This window comes from Octopus bimaculoides, chromosome 7 (genome assembly GCF_001194135.2).
Source record: "Octopus bimaculoides isolate UCB-OBI-ISO-001 chromosome 7, ASM119413v2, whole genome shotgun sequence".
NCBI lineage: Eukaryota > Metazoa > Mollusca > Cephalopoda > Octopoda > Octopodidae > Octopus > Octopus bimaculoides.
The window spans coordinates 34983515-34991795 of NC_068987.1; the positions used below are offsets into that span (position 1 = coordinate 34983515).

The 8281-nt window shown below is 35.2% G+C and overlaps 1 protein-coding gene across 3 annotated transcripts in view; it reads right to left on the bottom strand.

Annotated features, from left to right (window-relative positions):
• Positions 1-8281, bottom strand: part of LOC106868402 (beta-1,3-galactosyltransferase 1) — a 266263-nt gene that overhangs the window by 139806 nt on the left and 118176 nt on the right. For all 3 annotated transcript variants that reach the window (XM_014913635.2, XM_014913636.2, XM_052969497.1), the window contains exon 2: positions 6694-7570. The gene's annotated coding sequence lies outside the window, so the exon portion shown is untranslated. The remainder of the gene's footprint in view (positions 1-6693; positions 7571-8281) is intronic.

Consider the following 8281-nt stretch of genomic DNA (forward strand, 5'->3'; position numbering starts at 1 on the left):
TTTATATATATATTCAAATAGAATTAAACTATTTCATTACTCAATATTTTGATAAGGAAATTCAATAGAAATCTCCAGCTAAGTCACCAGTATTTACTCGCAATCCACTTTTGTATTCTGTCTTACAAATGTTCAATGTGGCCACCACTTGCTGTAAGGGCAATATCATTTCGATAAGATAATTTCTTCCAGACACGTATCAGCATATCAGGATCCACTACGTTGATATCTGTTGTTATTCGATGTGTATGATTTTTTTTCTTGTGGGAATATGTAAAAGATCGAGTTTATGTTCCACCGCTACCCACTAACCTCGTTGACCTTAAACATCGCATAAGAACACCGATCATCTTAGTCAATCGTGATATGCTGAAACGCGTCTGGGAGGAATTCACTTATCGCATTGATGTTGCCCGTACTGCAGGTGGTGGCCGCATTGAGCACTTGTAAGACAGGATATAAAAATTGATTGTGAGTAAATACGTGTGACTTAGCTGGAGTTTTCTATTGCTTTTCCTTATTAAAAATTGCGTAATGAAATCGGTTCATTCTTTTTAAATAACACTGTATATATGCAAGCATGTCTCGGATATCTTGAAACTCACTTTGACATCGTGATATTACAAAACATAGAGATAGACAATTTGTTGGAAGGCTAAATACATAGAGAGATGAAAAGATAGGCAGATATACAGATAACCAGAGAGAGAAAAAGAAAGAGAGAGAGAAAAAGAGGGAGAGAGAAAAAGAGAGAGAAAAAAAGAGAGAGAGAGAAAAAGAGAGAGAGAGAAAGAGAGAGAAAGAGAAAACGAGAAAGAGAAAACGAGAAAGAGAAAGAGTGACAGAGAACGATTGACAGAGAAAGATTGACAGAGAAAGAGTGACGGAGATAGTTAGACGGGTAGACAGAGAGTAGCCAAAGGTGTAGACGTCTTTATTTTAGGCAGAAAAGCTTATGTCCAATATCATTTTCCCACCCAGTTTAACTTTGGAACGGCAGTTTCATTGCTGTCTATACATAAAACAATGATACCACCACCAATAACAACACAAAACAATTATAGGTCTGCTAGAGGACACTACATCTTAGAAACCATGGTTTCGATTTCCGTTTCACTACTCCGGATTTCTGTACACTTCTGTGTTGTGCTTGTGCATGTGCGCAAGAGAGAGACAGGGAGAGGCTGAGTGGATGTATATTTGTGTGTATGTGTCTGCACGCGCGCGCGTTTGTGTGCATGATTTCCCCTCCTGCTAAATGGAAAAGAATTGCTTCTTGGCTGACATTTTACACGCTGTTTCATATGTCAAGTATTTGGTTTCTCGTCTGGCAAAACAAACCATTTTTGTCTAACACTGTCTCTTACTGCTTTATTTGATATCCGGTTTTGGCAAATGTTATGGTAAATATTCGGTAAGAGGAGACGAGCAGAAGAGTATATATTTATATAACTATGAAAATATTTGTGTTTGTTTACAGGCACACATGCGTGTAATCACACGCCAACAGACACACACACAAACAACCACAATTTTGCAATGAAAGAAATAACAGTATGCATACAAATAAATTGTTCCACGTTTGCATTTCCGCAGTCAATCTTATCTACATAAATATATTATAAAATCAGCTTATCCATATCTATCAAATTTTCTGAGATTTGGGACAGTTAGACAGTAACTTGTTGGTTGTAGAATCACAGGAAAGCTCCCAGCATTGTGCAGCCGATTCTGGGAAGATCACGTTTAGCAACTCCATTTTGAATTGTACTTTATGGAAGGAAAGCATTGGGACCAGAACACTAAGGGCTGGAACGTTATCGGAAATCGTTTTACACAACGTACAATCGAAAGTACTGCATAAATTATAAGTGTTTCATATACATATCCAGTCCAGTATGGTAGAGTTATTATTACATATTGTAATTGTAGTTATCGTGTATAGGAAACTGTCTGTTATTGAGAATACATAAAAGTTTGTGTATGTGTGCGTGTGTGTACGTACGTGTGTGTGTGTGTGTGTGTGTGTGTGTGTGTGTGTGTGTGTGTGTGTGTGTGTGTGTGTGTGTGTGTATGCCCATGTGATAGTAGGAGCATAAATTATATACTACAGTAATCGTAGCCGAGCTGTCGGCTAAACTTGAACCACTTCAGGTTGTGCGTTCACAATGGAGGGATGGACTTCGTGAGAAGAGAAAATATATGCTACATTTATATACAACAGTGGATGAACTTGAAAGTCATGTATTATTCTTTAAATTTTTAGGAGGCCATGTCAAGCCATTTCAAACTAATATTTCTGATTTTCTTGTTTTACTAAGTTTTCTCAACTGGACGTACAGACCCAGCTTCACTCTCGGAATGGAACTCCTTAAAACATCCGAGATCACTGAAAATGGTTTTAAATAAATCTTGACAGGGAATATTACTGTCGCATGTTTCTCATTTTAGAAAACGCAGCCATGTGCACTTACACACTTGACTGCTTAGGAAAATATTTGTGTGACATGAGTTTTGTTGCATTTGTCCTGATTTCTCAGTATGCTATAAAACAAGAGACTGGGTGAAGACACCGAATAAGAAATGAAAGTTTACATCAATAGCATAGAAATATCACTAGAAGATATATCATGGCTAAAATTAGAAATAGACAGCAGATCATACAAATTAAAAGTTCCTCTGTTTTTCAGTCAGATATTCTTAACTTTTGTAGTTCATGTTTTATTCTTGGTGTTGGTGGCGATGGGGATTATTAAAACATCAGAACATGGGCCCCACAAACTATGAGGAGGAAATACACTTCAGACAGCAAATATGTGGGTGCAAGTCTACAGACCCCACCACACACATACACAGTTAATCTTTATCTTTCACTTGCTTAATAAACACGCACACAAACAAACACACAAGCACACACACACACACACACACACACACATAGATATACTGTTCAGTGACAATTAGGTGATGTCTATAAAAAGTTACGGCCAAGTGAATGAAGTTTTTAGCCTCTTTAGCAGAGTATAGAATTAGTATACAACTGCCAAAACACGCACGCGTGCGCGCACACACAGACACAGACACAGACGCACACACACACACACACACACACACACACACACACACACACACACACACACACACACACACACACACACACACACACACACACACACACACACACACATACTGTTAAAGCGGATGAAATGCTTTCCTTTTGGCTGAGGATTCTACGAATCATATAAATTCGATTGCTTCATTAATCGAAACGCTAATAATTCTTGATAGTTTCATCTTAAGGTGGAGAATTTCTTCAAATTTTAATCTGCTTAACATGCTAATGGCTGCCAATTATATAAACCTTGCTGCAAATTGAAGACCAGTTCGGAAGAACATGTACTTTCGTTACTCTTCTGTAATTATTTGAACTAAGCAATACATACCAATATAGAATTTTTCAACTTGTGATTTTCTTACGTTCTGATTTCTGTAATCCGAACCACAAAGTTATAAATATGTTGGGAAGATATTAAAACATGGCAATAAAACAAACAACTGCCTTTCCCATGACTGGTTTGAATTTTCTTTGGATCCGATAAATTTGACATAAGAGAACACTCAAATCAATCTAACTATTGATATACTGCGATAAATATATTTCAATGAAGAAATCTTCACTCGTCTCTATATTGCTTAAGGCTTGTCACGTCCACGTTACAGACAGGTAGAGTTTTTAGAGTAACATTGGCTACTGTTGAACATTTTCAGCACGAACCAAATTGAAAATATAAAAGAGAAAATAGACATGTGCATTGTAAAATTGTTTGAGAGAGTGTATTAGACAGATTAGACTGGTAGTAGGTTTGTCTTTGAAATTTGAAACAGCAGATTCTAGGTTAGAAACAGAACCAATGCCTTTTTCAATATTCACCCTTGTCTACAATGATAAAAATTAAATAGTTGACTACGAAATATGTCGCTAAGCAACAAGATATAATTTCAGGGTGACATGATAAGAGGCTTCAATAATACAATTCTCAATCACACACGGTATTTGAATTATTGCATTTTCTGCTGTGTATTACAGTGCTGAGACTTGGGTAACATTATGGTATAATCTTCTCATACATTTCGAATTCCTTTATCTATTGTTCCTTATATATATTGAACTCATCCACAACACTTTAGGATTGTAGTCGCTGAAGTGCTGCATTTCAACCTAAGCATGAATGTACTGCGTGAATGCTTCTGTAAGCCATAATGGCATTATCCTTCCTACTCGTAATAATGACTCACAGATATTAGTATGGTTGGTGGCAGATTTGCAAGAAATCAAATATCCTGGAATTGAGTTTTAATCATTCTTCTATAAACGTTCTGTCATTTACTAGAGAGGCTGCAGTATTATACAAATATTCCTTAATGCATTTAATTATATTTAATCCATTCTAGAATCAATAAATGTCGTACCCTTATTCTAAAATGTTCTTTAGTGATAATTGTTCAATAAATAATAATCGGTTTAGTAAATACTTAGGTTCTCTAGACACCTTGATTTGGTCCTCTACTTGGTTTGTTGCTCAATCACTAATATACCATATATACTAAGTCAAAATTACTGCTGTTGATATTTCTGCCCAATATGTTGCTTAGGTTTTGTTGAATCCCGATCACCTAGTGACCCCTTGACTCAGAGTAAATTTCTTTGTATAATATAATTTGTAATATCATACATAGACGATGTTTTGAAGTAGCTGTAGTCTATTGAACTGGTCATGGCAAATATTTTTTGTAAGCTAACAAAAGGACAACATGTAGTGTCGAAGCTGTCTGTCATGATTTGAACACGAACATGAATCAAGAGAAAGAAACAGAGAGCAAGTTCTACTCAGCACTTTGCCATCTACGCGACCTTTCCAGACCTGATAATCTTGCAATAAATGTATTAATATAATAGCAGTGATGAAGAATTCGGATTTTGGCACAAGGGCAATAACTTTAGGGGACTGAGATTAGTTTCATGGTTATGTACTTTATGATTTAAGTGTGCGTGTCTTTGAAAGAACTAAGGGTAGAATTTAAACAAAGTTTGATATGATGCATTTGAAAGGGTTAATAAAGTTCTTTGATTGTCACTAGTCGTGTTTATGCGTCCTCTCACTAGCAGCAAATCAATTGTATACATGTTTCCCTAGGGCAGCATAGCAAGTGAGTTTGTTAGTTGTTAAACATAACAAAAGGGCATGGATCTATCATTTTCCCCTTTATTGGAGACAATAACATGGAAACGCCTAGCAAGCTTACTTTATGTCGTCAACGAATCAGTAATGTTTAAAGCAATCGAACCAGTAATAAGTGAAGAGATATATAAACATTCTTTGTTGTCCTCACAATGCATCCAAATTAATAAATTAAGACGATAGAATGGTATACATTGCAATGCTAACATAACTGCATTTAGAGCAGATGAACACATTAAAAATTAAACTTCACCTATAGATTTACCTTTACCGAAAATCCATGCATTTTTCAAGAAATATTCTAACAAAAACATCGACAAAATCACTTAGTGTAAATACACGGCTTTGTTTATGCACTCCAAACACAGAATAGGAAAAATAATTCTATGCGTGTTCGAGTAATCTGCCAGATACGACAGGTAAATCTATCTAATCTCGCACTGAGACATTTTATAGAAGGGTACCAAAGCTTATGTCATTTACATTTTTATCATACCATAGACGAAGCAAACTCGACCTTGGGCTGAACAATAACAATAAAAACAAAGAAACTTTCACTTTCTATGAAAGACAGAAAAGTCTACTCCAAGAATCTGTGGTATATATTTGATTGTAAATGCCTGGTCAACTGTTTGAGAAAAACTAGGGTAGTTAATATATGAATGTCTGAACATATTTCTGTCGATTCTAGTTCCGATTGATCATGACTGAACTGGTTTAACCAACAACTAAAAATTGCAGATATAACTATACAGGTGTCAAATAATGGGCATAATTATGCAATAAAGTGTTGACAGGATAGAGCGTGAACTAAGAACGATAGTGACAGCATGGGATATATAAAATGTTTGCCATCATATTTGATGGCTGTGTATCCGGTAGACACTGCTGCTACTGCTGATGATGACGATGAAGACGACGACAACGACGACGATGATGACGACAATAACGAATAGTCCCAAAGAAAATTGAAAAATCTTCAACCACTTATAAAGAAAATAACGATTGTTTTATTCAAGGAAACGAACAAGAGAGATGTTTTGCCGCAAACTTATGATGTGAACTTAAAAGACTAACGTAATTACTCCAAAGCATTTATCCTGATACATTTGATATCGTCTCAAAGAGCAAAGGATAAAGTGAAGACAACGATGTTTTCAAAGAAGTTGATATAGCCCCTGGACACAAACTCAGAAAGAGAGAAAGAAAAATAAGCAGGTAGCAACATGTACGTGTAATAAAAGAAGAACAAAATAAGTGTGATGAAAGAATAAAAAATAACGTAAGACCAACAGAAAAACAGAACGAAAGAAATGAAGAGACAAAGGAAAAGTAGAAAAAAATTAAGAGTAGAAAATGAAAAAGAATACGAAAAGTAAAGGGAAAAATACATGATAAATAAAAATGAATAAAATGTAAAAATGATTAAATGTAATGGAAGTAGAACACTTACAGCTGATTATTTGTTCTCCTCCTCCTCCGTAAGATTTACAATGTCCAAATGATGAAATACACTTTCCAAAATGACTGGGTTTTATCACCACTTTCATCAGCAGCTACAGTAGTGCTGAATGAAGTAGTAGCGGCAGTAGTAGTAGTAGTAGTAGTAGTAGTAGTAGTAGTAGTAGTAGTAGTAGTAGATTTAGCTGTAGTTACAGTAGTTCTAGTAGTAAAATGAAGGGTAATAACTGCACTGTACAGCAAACTTAGCAACAGATTGTGTTTAGCTGTTTGTTTTCTTTTTTTTTGTTTCTCTTTTTTATGTAAACTTTTTTTCTGCCTTTTACTGTGATATCTATTATTGGTAATGGTGTTGTTAATGTAAAAGATATAACTATATTCGTATCTCAATTTAAATTATATTTTTATGTTTTATGTTTTGTTTGCTGTAATTGATGCTCTTTCTATTTGCAATAAAGCTGTTGTTGTTGTTGATGTTGATATTGGTGTTGGTGGTAACGTTTTCATCATGATTATTCTCTTTCCTCTCATCGTAATCATTACGAATGGGATGGTCATTCATTTTATACCAGCACAATTTTCATAGAACATGTTCTTTGTTTGTGTGTGTGTGTGTAGCTTTCTTTTTGTGTTGGTATATATTTTATTCTGATTGCTGTTCATATTTCTCTGTTCGATACTAGTAACGTTCTTCAAGGATTTCAGTCCCTTTCCTCCATATTCCTTTGCAACGTACGTCCGCTTTCCTTTATATTTACTTCCACACATTCGTAAGGAGTGCAAGGTGAATGGTTCTTATTCCTAACTGATTAAACACGAGATCCACAGTATCTGCAATGCTGGATGCTTCCTATGTCGGCTGCAGCAAACTGGAATGACAAAAAAAGAAACAACAAACGCTATGCATGATGAACATTAAGTGTAACATCAATAATACTAGCAGCAGTAAATCTATCATTATGGTGGATTGCAAGAATCGATATAGCATCGAGCAAAACACCATGTGGATATTATTTTCAAGCCATGAAGTTATGAGTTCAAATCACGCCGTAACAATATCTCATTCCACTCATTCTGGTGTTCATAGAAAAAGCACCATTCATTACTGAGCTCGATAAGATACGGAGTGTAACTTCACAAAATATGATGATGTACCCATGTAACAACATTATATTCTTTCTAATATTTATAAGAGTTTTACCAGAGTTTTTAATGCAATACGTGATGCCGTTATGCGTGTAGGATTGCTTTACGAATATGAACATGTGTTGTATCTGTTAGCATTTGTTAGTTTCAGGCATTTTAGAGTCGTCATGTAGGGACACGATCATAAAATGTTTGGTTGAACAAATCAAATTTATTACTCAATTTCGGTCTGTAGGTCACTTTTGGAAACCGCTAAGTCACGTGATTGTAAACAGTGGTTGTGAAGCAGTAGAGCTGATCAAGCACAAACACAAAGACACACACACACACACACACATATAGGAATACATATATAAACATGCACACATGCACACAACACACAACATATATATGTATGCATACATATATATACATATATATATATATAAATATAT